Source organism: Oncorhynchus keta, chromosome 27, assembly GCF_023373465.1.
Source record: "Oncorhynchus keta strain PuntledgeMale-10-30-2019 chromosome 27, Oket_V2, whole genome shotgun sequence".
Classification (NCBI taxonomy): Eukaryota; Metazoa; Chordata; class Actinopteri; order Salmoniformes; family Salmonidae; genus Oncorhynchus; species Oncorhynchus keta.
Window position 1 is genome coordinate 4,731,168 of NC_068447.1, and position 13,477 is coordinate 4,744,644.

Genomic DNA, 13,477 nt, shown 5'->3' on the forward strand with positions numbered 1-13,477 from the left:
ATAGGCTATTTCTTTACATAAAGACCTATAGATTATAATTTCTATGATGCTCTGTTCTGTCCTGCACTAAACCTGTTTACAAAAAAAAAAAATCTCCTTTTGAGTTTCCACTGAGCCACAGCTGTTTATCTAATCAATATAGTAGCTCATTGCTGGAACTATAGCAACTCACAGACTAGTGTGCAGTCAGTCGATGTGTTCTGTTAACACACATTGAACACACACACACACACACATAGACACACTCTCTCTCACTCAGACTCTCCCTCTCTGTCTCTCTAACTTTCTCTCTTTCTCTTTCTCTCCCTCTCCCTCAGACTCTCTCTCTCTCTCTCTCTCTCTCTCTCTCTCTCCCTCAGACTCTCCCTCTCAGACTCTCTCTCTCTCTCTCTCAGACTCTCTCTATCTTCCTCTTTAAACATTCACCACGAAACTCTTTACTCATTGGTGAGTAGCGTAGGTGTGCCGACTGACGCAGGCGTAGACTAGAGAGGGGAACCGTGTTGACAGGTGTAATATCCAGACGCATCTCACTGTTTACCCTACATAGCCCACGCTACTGTAAAACTGCTTTTAGTATTTTCCTTTTAGATACGATATTTAGCTAATTGAATTAATTAATTAATATTTAACATTAATTGAATTAATGAGTTTTACCAAATGTATCAAATGTACCCGGTGTGTAATGATCGATGATCCACGTAATGCTCCGGACTCGTATGATGTAAAAACAGCCGCTTCGCTGTGAGCGCTTGCTGTCAGTCATAGTCTACATTAGCCTACATATTGAGTCCTTGGTTAGGAAATGATCTCCGCATTGAAATATATAAGTGACAAACGCTGTTTGTTATTCAGTGTGATGATAAGACGTTGAATAAGAATGTAATGACATTTAATAGCCAATTAAACGATGAGACGTTTTTGCCTGTCTGAGAAATCTCTCTCTCTCTCTCACAGCCCCTCCCGTCTCACTCTCACCCTCTCCCTTTCCCCAATCTCTTTCCTACAACAAACATGGCAGCTAAATCGGATGGAGCAGCCGTGTCTGTGCGCAATACCGACAACCTCGTAGCACCACCACCCCGATCTATTATAGCAGACAAGCCCGACCAGGATGCCTCTCCGTACCCCTATGTCTCCAAGCCCTACTCGCTCCTGGACTGCTACTGGGTGATGTGCGCCCTGTTTGTCTTCTTCTCAGACGTGGCCACCGACCTGTGGCTTGCCGCGGACTACTACCTGAGACGGGACTACTGGTGGTTCGGGCTGACGCTGGTCTTCGTGGTGGTTCCCTCCACCGTGGTTCAGGTGTTGAGTTTCAGATGGTTTGTCTACGACTACACGGATAACAGCGGTGCGGTAGGAGACGAGTGTAACACCTATGAAAAGCGCGGAGGTGACGGATGCTCGTCGGCGGGGCTGGCTGGGACAGGGAGCGAGACTCGGAGATGCTGCAGAGTGTGCACGTGGTTTTTTCAGAGTACCCTTCACATCCTCCAACTTGGCCAAGTCTGGAGGTGAGATACAGAGAGTATTAATATGAAGTGTCTGCTACATAGAAGAAAGGCAATCAAATGGAGATCGATAGGAGACACGTGTGCACTTGAACGAGCAGGCAGACAGGGCGACCTGCTCCGCACTCTCCCTCTCTCTCTCTCTCTCCCTCTCCCTCTCTCTCTCTCTCTCTCTCTCTCTCTCTCTCTCTCTCTCTCTCTCTCTCTCTCTCTCTCTCTCTCTCTCTCTGTCTCTCTCTCTCTCTCTCTGTCTCTCTGTCTCTCTCTCTCTCTCTCTCTCTCTCTCTCTCTCTCTCTCTGTCTCTCTCTCTCTCTCTCTGTCTCTCTCTCTCTCTCTCTCTCTCTGTCTCTCTCTCTCTCTCTCTCTCTCTGTCTCTCTCTCTCTCTCTCTCTCTCTCTCTCTCTCTCTCTCTCTCTCTCTCTCTCTCTCTCTCTCTCTCTCTCTCTCTCTCTCTCTCTCTCTCTCTCTCTCTCTCTCTCTCTCTCTCTCTCTCTGTCTCTCTCTCTCTCTCTCTCTCTCTCTCTCTCTGTCTCTCTCTCTCTCAGAGAGGTTATAATCAAACTGGTCTCTTAGACACGACATAACATAGTACATATACATGTAGTCTTAGAGACCCGTAGGTTATGTTTGGTGTGGTTACACAAGACAGAAGATTACTTAATAAGGTAAAAGGAGCGAAAGGAGGTTAGACGTATAAACCAAAAGTTTCTTGTTCGAATTTCATCGTGGACAACTTTATAATTGTTTTCTGAGTAACAACTTTGCAACTACTTATAGCTTTGTTTTTGTTGCTATTGTACAACTACTTAGCATGTTAGCTAACGATAATCTAACACTTTCAGCTAACCTTTTAAACTAACTCCTAACCTTAACCTCAACTTTAACCCCTAACCCCTAGAGCTAGCTAACGTTAGCCACATAGCCACAACAAATAGGAATTTGTGACATACGTTTTCTTCAAATTCATAACATATTGTACGTTTTTGCAAATTCGTAATATATTGCAACGAATTTCAATTCATAACTTATCATATGAACTGTAATCTGTAACATATCATATGAACTGTAATCTGTAACATATCATATGAAATGGAAAGATGGCCATCCACAAACTAATACATACCATACGAAACGTAACATCATACTAAATGGAGTGTCTGGGATTTATCCTACAGAATAATACGAAATGTTCTGAGACCACGTTGCACTGACAGATGGGACCACATGCGTCAAATCAAATCTACTCCTACAGTCGAGTGATTCTAGAATGTCTCTGTGTGTGTGTGTGTGTGTGTGTGTGTGTGTGTGTGTGTGTGTGTGTGTGTGTGTGTGTGTGTGTGTGTGTGTGTGTGTGTGTATCTGTGTGTATCTGTGTGTGTGTGTGTGTGTGTGTGTGTGTGTGTGTGTGTGTGTGTGTGTGTGTGTGTGTGTGTGTGTGTGTGTGTGTGTGTGTGTGTGTGTGTGTGCGTGCGTGTGTGTGTGTGTGTGTGTGAGGGTTGGGAGAGAAAACAGTGTCGCTGTGCTAGCTGGTGGCCCCGGGGTTCTGGTAGAGGGAGAAGCAGACTGTCAGAGTGTTAGATTGAGCTGAAAAGGATAGTATTATCGACCAAGACGTCTGTCTGCCTCTTGTCCATGACTGGTAGGCAGGTTGGGGCTGTCGCTGGTCTGGTGTGCTGTTCAATGTCTCTGTTTAAAATGTCTGTGAGGTGAATTTACACAGTTCTGGTAGTGTTTCATGATGGAACGATGACGATGATGATGGTGATGGTGGTGATGATGGTGGTGATGGAGATGATAATGACGATGATGATGATGGTGGTGATGATGGTGGTGATGATGATGGTAGTGATGGTGATGATGATGGTAGTGGTGATGGTGATGATGATGGTAGTGAGGATGATGATGATGATGACGGTGATGATGATTTTGGTGACAATGATGATGGTGATGATGATGGTGATGATGATGAGGATGATGATGGTGATGATGACGGTGACGATGATGATGGTGATGATGATGATAAGGATGATGATGGTGATGATGACGGTGACGATGAGGATGATGATAATGGTGATGATGGGGCGCACATTGCTATTTGTCCATGATCTCTTTGCACAAACTGTCAGAAATATTTAATGTAAGTAGATATAGACTGCTTCATATGTTTGTAAGATGTACACAAACTTTCTGTCCGTCCACATACAGTATTTCCTGTTGTCTAGCCACTGCCAGTCCAGAATTAGCAACACCTGAGGCCACGTTAATTAACAATCACCTACCATCCACTACATTAAAAGGAATCACCCAAGGCAGAGACTCAGGGGGAATGCTAATATGGTATAAATCTGAACTAATTCATTCAATCGAATTGATCAAAACAGGAGAATTATTTATATGGTTAAAGATCAACAAAAACGTCTTCCTCTGTGCCACATATATTCCCCACCTCAGAGTCCCCCTACTTCAATGAGGAGAGTTCCTCCATTTCCTCCTCATATATTCCCCCCTCAGTCACCCTGCTTCAATGAAGAGAGTTCCTCCATTTCCTCCTCATATATTCCCCCCTCAGTCACCCTGCTTCAATGAAGAGAGTTCCTCCATTTCCTCCTCATACGTTCCCCCCCTCAGAGACCCCCTACTTCAATGAGGAGAGTTCCTCCATTTCCTCCTCATATATTCCCCCCTCAGTCACCCTACTTCAATGAGAAGAGTTCCTCCATTTCCTCCTCATATATTCCCCCCTCAGTCACCCTGCTTCAATGAAGAGAGTTCCTCCATTTCCTCCTCATATATTCCCCCCCTCAGTCACCCTACTTCAATGAAGAGAGTTCCTCCATTTCCTCCTCATATATTCCCCCCCTCAGTCACCCTACTTCAATGAAGAGAGTTCCTCCATTTCCTCCTCATATATTCCCCCCTCAGTCACCCTACTTCAATGAAGAGAGTTTCTCCATTTCCTCCACATATATTCCCCCCCTCAGTCACCCTGCTTCAATGAGTAGAGTTCCTCCATTTCCTCCTCATATATTCCCCCCTCAGTCACCCTGCTTCAATGAAGAGAGTTCCTCCATTTCCTCCTCATATATTCCCCCCTCAGTCACCCTGCTTCAATGAAGAGAGTTCCTCCATTTCCTCCTCATATATTCCCCCCCTCAGTCACCCTACTTCAATGAGGAGAGTTCCTCCATTTCCTCCTCATATATTCCCCCCCTCAGTCACCCTACTTCAATGAGGAGAGTTCCTCCATTTCCTCCTCATATATTCCCCCCTCAGTCACCCTACTTCAATGAAGAGAGTTTCTCCATTTCCTCCACATATATTCCCCCCCTCAGTCACCCTGCTTCAATGAAGAGAGTTCCTCCATTTCCTCCTCATATATTCCCCCCTCAGTCACCCTGCTTCAATGAAGAGAGTTCCTCCATTTCCTCCTCATATATTCCCCCCCTCAGTCACCCTACTTCAATGAAGAGAGTTCCTCCATTTCCTCCTCATATATTCCCCCCTCAGTCACCCTGCTTCAATGAAGAGAGTTCCTCCATTTCCTCCTCATATATTCCCCCCTCAGTCACCCTACTTCAATGAAGAGAGTTCCTCCATTTCCTCCTCATACATCCCCCCTCAGTCACCCTACTTCAATGAAGAGAGTTCCTCCATTTCCTCCTCATATATTCCCCCCTCAGTCACCCTGCTTCAATGAAGAGAGTTCCTCCATTTCCTCCACATACATTCCCCCCTCAGTCACCCTACTTCAATGAAGAGAGTTCCTCCATTTCCTCCTCATATATTCCCCCCTCAGTCACCCTACTTCAATGAAGAGAGTTCCTCCATTTCCTCCTCATATATTCCCCCCTCAGTCACCCTACTTCAATGAAGAGAGTTCCTCCATTTCCTCCTCATACATTCCCCCCTCAGAGACCCCTACTTCAATGAAGAGAGTTCCTCCATTTCCTCCTCATATATTCCCCCCTCAGTCACCCTGCTTCAATGAAGAGAGTTCCTCCATTTCCTCCTCATACATTCCCCCCTCAGAGACCCTACTTCAATGAAGAGAGTTCCTCCATTTCCTCCTCATATATTCCCCCCTCAGTCACCCTACTTCAATGAGGAGAGTTCCTCCATTTCCTCCTCATACATTCCCCCCTCAGTCACCCTGCTTCAATGAAGAGAGTTCCTCCATTTCCTCCTCATATATCCCCCCCTCAGTCACCCTACTTCAATGAAGAGAGTTCCTCCATTTCCTCCTCATATATTCCCCCCCTCAGTCACCCTACTTCAATGAAGAGAGTTCCTCCATTTCCTCCTCATACATTCCCCCCTCAGTCACCCTGCTTCAATGAAGAGAGTTCCTCCATTTCCTCCTCATATATTGCCCCCTCAGTCACCCTACTTCAATGAAGAGAGTTCCTCCATTTCCTCCTCATATATTCCCCCCTCAGTCACCCTGCTTCAATGAAGAGAGTTCCTCCATTTCCTCCTCATATATTCCCCCCTCAGTCACCCTACTTCAATGAAGAGAGTTCCTCCATTTCCTCCTCATATATTCCCCCCTCAGTCACCCTACTTCAATGAAGAGAGTTCCTCCATTTCCTCCTCATATATTCCCCCCTCAGAGACCCTGCTTCAATGAAGAGAGTTCCTCCATTTCCTCCTCATATATTCCCCCCCTCAGTCACCCTACTTCAATGAGGAGAGTTCCTCCATTTCCTCCTCATATATTCCCCCCTCAGTCACCCTACTTCAATGAAGAGAGTTCCTCCATTTCCTCCTCATATATTCCCCCCTCAGTCACCCTACTTCAATGAGGAGAGTTCCTCCATTTCCTCCTCATATATTCCCCCCTCAGTCACCCTACTTCAATGAAGAGAGTTCCTCCATTTCCTCCTCATACATTCCCCCCTCAGTCACCCTACTTCAATGAGGAGAGTTCCTCCATTTCCTCCACATATATTCCCCCCTCAGAGACCCTACTTCAATGAAGAGAGTTCCTCCATTTCCTCCTCATACATTCCCCCCTCAGTCACCCTGCTTCAATGAGGAGAGTTCCTCCATTTCCTCCTCATACATTCCCCCCTCAGAGACCCTACTTCAATGAAGAGAGTTCCTCCATTTCCTCCTCATACATTCCCCCCTCAGTCACCCTACTTCAATGAGGAGAGTTCCTCCATTTCCTCCTCATATATTCCCCCCTCAGAGACCCTACTTCAATGAAGAGAGTTCCTCCATTTCCTCCTCATATATTCCCCCCTCAGTCACCCTACTTCAATGAGAGAGTTCCTCCATTTCCTCCTCATATATTCCCCCCTCAGAGACCCTACTTCAATGAAGAGAGTTCCTCCATTTCCTCCTCATACATTCCCCCCCTCAGTCACCCTGCTTCAATGAAGAGAGTTCCTCCATTTCCTCCTCATACATTCCCCCCTCAGTCACCCTACTTCAATGAGGAGAGTTCCTCCATTTCCTCCTCATATATTCCCCCCTCAGAGACCCTACTTCAATGAAGAGAGTTCCTCCATTTCCTCCTCATATATTCCCCCCTCAGTCACCCTACTTCAATGAAGAGAGTTCCTCCATTTCCTCCTCATATATTCCCCCCTCAGTCACCCTACTTCAATGAAGAGAGTTCCTCCATTTCCTCCTCATATATTCCCCCCTCAGTCACCCTACTTCAATGAGGAGAGTTCCTCCATTTCCTCCTCATACACCCCCCCCTCAGTCACCCTACTTCAATGAAGAGAGTTCCTCCATTTCCTCCTCATATATTCCCCCCTCAGTCCCCCTACTTCAATGAAGAGAGTTCCTCCATTTCCTCCTCATATATTCCCCCCTCAGTCCCCCTACTTCAATGAAGAGAGTTCCTCCATTTCCTCCTCATATATTCCCCCCTCAGTCACCCTACTTCAATGAAGAGAGTTCCTCCATTTCCTCCTCATACATTCCCCCCCTCAGTCACCCTACTTCAATGAAGAGAGTTCCTCCATTTCCTCCTCAGTCACCCTACTTCAATGAAGAGAGTTCCTCCATTTCCTCCTCATACATTCCCCCCCTCAGTCACCCTACTTCAATGAAGAGAGTTCCTCCATTTCCTCCTCATATATTCCCCCCCTCAGTCACCCTACTTCAATGAAGAGAGTTCCTCCATTTCCTCCTCATACATTCCCCCCTCAGTCACCCTGCTTCAATGAAGAGAGTTCCTCCATTTCCTCATACATTCCCCCCCTCAGTCACCCTGCTTCAATGAAGAGAGTTCCTCCATTTCCTCCTCATATATTCCCCCCCTCAGTCCCCCTGCTTCAATGAAGAGAGTTCCTCCATTTCCTCCTCATATATTCCCCCCTCAGTCACCCTACTTCAATGAAGAGAGTTCCTCCATTTCCTCCTCATATATTCCCCCCTCAGTCACCCTACTTCAATGAAGAGAGTTCCTCCATTTCCTCCTCATATATTCCCCCCTCAGTCACCCTACTTCAATGAAGAGAGTTCCTCCATTTCCTCCTCATATATTCCCCCTCAGTCACCCTACTTCAATGAGGAGAGTTCCTCCATTTCCTCCTCATACATCCCCCTCAGTCACCCTACTTCAATGAAGAGAGTTCCTCCATTTCCTCCTCATATATTCCCCTCAGTCCCCTACTTCAATGAAGAGAGTTCCTCCATTTCCTCCTCATATATTCCCCCCTCAGTCCCCCTACTTCAATGAAGAGAGTTCCTCCATTTCCTCCTCATATATTCCCCCTCAGTCACCCTACTTCAATGAAGAGAGTTCCTCCATTTCCTCCTCATACATTCCCCCTCAGTCACCCTACTTCAATGAAGAGAGTTCCTCCATTTCCTCCTCATACATTCCCCCTCAGTCACCCTGCTTCAATGAAGAGAGTTCCTCCATTTCCTCATACATTCCCCCCCTCAGTCACCCTGCTTCAATGAAGAGAGTTCCTCCATTTCCTCCTCATATATTCCCCCCCTCAGTCCCCCTACTTCAATGAAGAGAGTTCCTCCATTTCCTCCTCATACATTCCCCCTCAGAGAGTTCCTCCATTTCCTCCTCATACATTCCCCCCCTCAGTCCCCCTGCTTCAATGAAGAGAGTTCCTCCATTTCCTCCTCATATATTCCCCCCCTCAGTCCCCCTACTTCAATGAAGAGAGTTCCTCCATTTCCTCCTCATACATTCCCCCCTCAGAGAGTTCCTCCATTTCCTCCTCATATATTCCCCCCTCAGAGAGTTCCTCCATTTCCTCCTCATATATTCCCCCCCTCAGTCCCCCTACTTCAATGAAGAGAGTTCCTCCATTTCCTCCTCATACATTCCCCCCTCAGAGAGTTCCTCCATTTCCTCCTCATATATTCCCCCCTCAGAGAGTTCCTCCATTTCCTCCTCATACATTCCCCCCTCAGTCACCCTGCTTCAATGAGGAGAGTTCCTCCATTCTAGAGGGGGGAATTAGTCACTTTCAGGCCCAAGGCAACGTACTGGTCTGTGGAGACCTGAATGCTAGAACAGCAGAAGAACCAGACACTGTTAACAGTCATGGGGATAAACACCTACCAGGAAGCAACAACCTTTCCCTCCCCTCAAACAGACAGGAAGCAACAACCTTTCCCTCCCCACATACAGACAGGAAGCAACAACCTTTCCCTCCCCACATACAGACAGGAAGCAACCACCTTTCCCTCCCCACATACAGACAGGAAGCAAAAACCTTTCCCTCCCCACATACAGACAGGAAGCAACAACCTTTCCCTCCCCACATACAGACAGGAAGCAACCACCTTTCACTCCCCACATACAGACAGGAAGCAACAACCTTTCCCTCCCCACATACAGACAGGAAGCAACAACCTTTCCCTCCCCACATACAGACAGGAAGCAACAACCTTTCCCTCCCCACATACAGACAGGAAGCAACAACCTTTCCCTCCCCACATACAGACAGGAAGCAACAACCTTTCCCTCCCCACAGACAGACAGGAAGCAGCAACCTTTCCCTCCCCACAGACAGACAGGAAGCAACAACCTTTCCCTCCCCACAGACAGACAGGAAGCAGCAACCTTTCCCTCCCCACATACAGACAGGAAGCAACAACCTTTCCCTCCCCACATACAGACAGGAAGCAACAACCTTTCCCTCCCCACATACAGACAGGAAGCAACAACCTTTCCCTCCCCACATACAGACAGGAAGCAACAACCTTTCCCTCCCCACATACAGACAGGAAGCAACAACCTTTCCCTCCCCACATACAGACAGGAAGCAACAACCTTTCCCTCCCCACATACAGACAGGAAGCAACAACCTTTCCCTCCCCACATACAGACAGGAAGCAACAACCTTTCCCTCCCCACATACAGACAGGAAGCAACAACCTTTCCCTCCCCTCATACAGACAGGAAGCAACAACCTTTCCCTCCCCACAGACACAACTCTGTGGAACACTGGGTCTGTACATAGTCAATGGTAGGCTGAGAGGGGACTCTTTAGGTAGGTACACCTACAGCTCTGTGGAACACTGGGTCTGTACATAGTCAATGGAAGGCTGAGAGGGGACTCTTTAGGTAGGTACACCTACAGCTCTGTGGAACACTGGGTCTGTACATAGTCAATGGTAGACTGAGAGGGGACTCTTTAGGTAGGTACACCTACAGCTCTGTGGAACACTGGGTCTGTACATAGTCAATGGTAGACTGAGAGGGGACTCTTTAGGTAGGTACACCTACAGCTCTGTGGAACACTGGGTCTGTACATAGTCAATGGTAGGCTGAGAGGGGACTCTTTAGGTAGGTACACCTACAGCTCTGTGGAACACTGGGTCTGTACATAGTCAATGGTAGGCTGAGAGGGGACTCTTTAGGTAGGTACACCTACAGCTCTGTGGAACACTGGGTCTGTACATAGTCAATGGTAGGCTGAGAGGGGACTGAGAGGGGACTCTTTAGGTAGGTACACCTACAGCTCTGTGGAACACTGGGTCTGTACATAGTCAATGGTAGGCTGAGAGGGGACTCTTTAGGTAGGTACACCTACAGCTCTGTGGAACACTGGGTCTGTACATAGTCAATGGTAGGCTGAGAGGGGACTCTTTTGGTAGGTACACCTGCAGCTCTGTGGAACACTGGGTCTGTACATAGTCAATGGTAGACTGAGAGGGGACTCTTTTGGTCGGTACAACTACAGCTCATCCCTTGGCAGCAGCACTGTAGACTACTTCCTCACCAACCAAAACCCAGAGTCTCTCAGAGCCTGAACACTGACACCTCTCTCAGAGCCTTCACAGTCAGCCCACTAACACCTCTCTCAGAGCCTTCACAGTCAGCCCACTAACACATCTCTCTGAGCCTTCACAGTCAGCCCACTAACACCTCTCTCTGAGCCTTCACAGTCAGCCCACTAACACCTCTCTCTGAGCCTTCACAGTCAGCCCACTAACACCTCTCTCTGAGCCTTCACAGTCAGCCCACTAACACCTCTCTCTGAGCCTTCACAGTCAGCCCACTAACACCTCTCTCAGAGCCTTCACAGTCAGCCCACTAACACCTCTCTCAGAGCCTTCACAGTCAGCCCACTAACACCTCTCTCTGAGACTTCACAGTCAGCCCACTAACACCGCTCTCTGAGACTTCACAGTCAGCCCACTAACACCTCTCTCAGAGCCTTCACAGTCAGCCCACTAACACCTCTCTCAGAGCCTTCACAGTCAGCCCACTAACACCTCTCTCTGAGACTTCACAGTCAGCCCACTAACACCTCTCTCTGAGACTTCACAGTCAGCCCACTAACACCTCTCTCAGAGCCTTCACAGTCAGCCCACTAACACCTCTCTCAGAGCCTTCACAGTCAGCCCACTAACACCTCTCTCTGAGACTTCACAGTCAGCCCACTAACACCTCTCTCTGAGACTTCACAGTCAGCCCACTAACACCTCTCTCAGACCACAGTAAAATCAGTGTATCTGAGAAGAGCAGAACCCAACCATGAAGCATCACGGGCCCAATAAATGACATGGTACAAAACAGGCCTATAGATTGGAGTGCAAACAGTACAGACATCTACCAAAAAGCAATTAGTAGCCAAAAAATACAATCTCTCCTAGACAGTCATCTTGAAAAGCCAAAATGTAGAAAGTTCACTCCAGAAAATAGGGAATGGGGTGCCATTATTAAGGAAGCAGTCGGTGTATCATTCAAAAGGAGTCCTGTATCTACGGTTTAAAGGCAGCAAGTATATTATTTATGTCCTCTCATGTCTCCTATCCTCTCTTCTCCTCCCATGTCTCTTCTCATGTCTCCTCTCATGTCTACTATCCTCTCTTCTCCTCCCATGTCTCTTCTCATGTCTCCTCTCATGTCTCCTATCCTCTCTTCTCCTCCCATGTCTCTTCTCATGTCCTCTATTCACCTCACGTCTCTTCTCATGTCTCCTCTCATGTCTCCTATCCTCTCTTCTCCTCCCATGTCTCTTCTCATGTCTCCTCTCATGTCTCCTATCCTCTCTTCTCCTCCCATGTCTCCTCTCATGTCCTCTCTTCTCCTCTCATGTCTCCTATCCTCTCTTCTCCTCCCATGTCTCCTCTCATGTCTCCTATCCTCTCTTCTCCTCCCATGTCTCTTCTCATGTCTCCTCTCATGTCTCCTATCCTCTCTTCTCCTCCCATGTCTCTTCTCATGTCTCCTCTCATGTCTCCTATCCTCTCTTCTCCTCCCATGTCTCTTCTCATGTCTCCTCTCATGTCTCCTATCCTCTCTTCTCCTCCCATGTCTCCTCTCATGTCCTCTCTTCTCCTCTCATGTCTCCTATCCTCTCTTCACCTCACGTCTCTTCTCACGTCTCTTCTCATGTCTCCTCTCATGTCTCCTATCCTCTCTTCTCCTCCCATGTCTCTTCTCATGTCTCCTCTCATGTCTCCTATCCTCTCTTCTCCTCCCATGTCTCTTCTCATGTCTCCTCTCATGTCTCCTATCCTCTCTTCTCCTCCCATGTCTCTTCTCATGTCTCCTCTCATGTCTCCTATCCTCTCTTGTCCTCCCATGTCTCTTCTCATGTCCTCTATTCACCTCACGTCTCTTCTCATGTCTCCTCTCATGTCTCCTATCCTCTCTTCTCCTCCCATGTCTCCTCTCATGTCCTCTCTTCACCTCACGTCTCTTCTCATGTCTCCTCTCATGTCTCCTATCCTCTCTTCTCCTCCCATGTCTCCTCTCATGTCCTCTCTTCTCCTCTCATGTCTCCTATCCTCTCTTCTCCTCCCATGTCTCCTCTCATGTCCTCTCTTCTCCTCTCATGTCTCCTATCCTCTCTTCACCTCACATGTCTCTTCTCATGTCTCCGCTCATGTCTCCTATCCTCTCTTCTCCTCCCATGTCTCCTCTCATGTTCTCTCTTCTCCTCTCATGTCTCCTATCCTCTCTTCTCCTCCCATGTCTCCTCTCATGTCCTCTCTTCTCCTCTCATGTCTCCTCTCATGTCTCCTATCCTCTCTTCTCCTCCCATGTCTCCTCTCATGTCCTCTCTTCTCCCCTCATGTCTCCTATCCTCTCTTCTCCTCCCATGTCTCCTCTCATGTCCTCTCTTCTCCCCTCATGTCTCCTATCCTCTCTTCTCCTCCCATGTCTCCTCTCATGTCCTCTCTTCTCCTCTCATGTCTCCTATCCTCTCTTCACCTCACATGTCTCTTCTCACGTCTCCTCCCATGTCGTCTCTTCTTCTCTAATGCCTCCCTGTCCTCTCATGTCTCCTCCCATGTCCTCTCTTTTCCTCCCATGTCTCCTCCCATGTCCTCTCTTCTCCTCTCATGTCTCATATTCTGTCCTCTCTTCTTCTCTCATGTCCTCTCTTCTCATGTCTCCTCTCATGTCTTTTCTCATGTCCTCTCTTCTCATGTCTCCTCCCATGTCGTCTCTTCTCCTCTCCTGTTTTCTTTTCTCCTCAAATTTCCTCGCATGTCTCCTCTCATGTCTCATCTCATG

General features: G+C 47.7%; 1 pseudogene; it reads left to right on the plus strand.

Moving 5' to 3' along the window:
• Positions 1-1,014: 1,014 nt before the first annotated feature.
• The window catches only part of LOC127912367 (XK-related protein 7-like), a 126,782-nt pseudogene continuing 114,319 nt past the window's right edge, over positions 1,015-13,477 (plus strand).